Source organism: Clupea harengus, chromosome 19 (assembly GCF_900700415.2).
Source record: "Clupea harengus chromosome 19, Ch_v2.0.2, whole genome shotgun sequence".
Taxonomy (NCBI): Eukaryota; Metazoa; Chordata; class Actinopteri; order Clupeiformes; family Clupeidae; genus Clupea; species Clupea harengus.
In genome coordinates, this window is record NC_045170.1 from 13,229,987 (window position 1) to 13,230,325 (window position 339).

Consider the following 339-nt stretch of genomic DNA (forward strand, 5'->3'; position numbering starts at 1 on the left):
CAAAGCGACGTACAAGGGAGAGAATAGTCAAGCTACGAGCAAAAGAATCTGGTGTGACAATAAATACTACTTTACATAAGAAATATAAGTCGAAGTGCCAGTTAGGACGGGAAGTGCTCTCTGAAGAGTTGGATCTTCAAAAGCTTCTTAAAGGTAGAGAGGGACGCCCCTGCTCTGGTAGTGCTAGGTAGTTCATTCCACCAACGTGGAACTACAAATGAGAATAGTCTGGACTGCCGTACTTGCACAGACGGCAGTGCCAAACGACGCTCACTAGAAGAGCGCAGTACTACATGTAACTTTGTTTTTATTCCTCTATTGAAGAGGGGGAGTTGTACC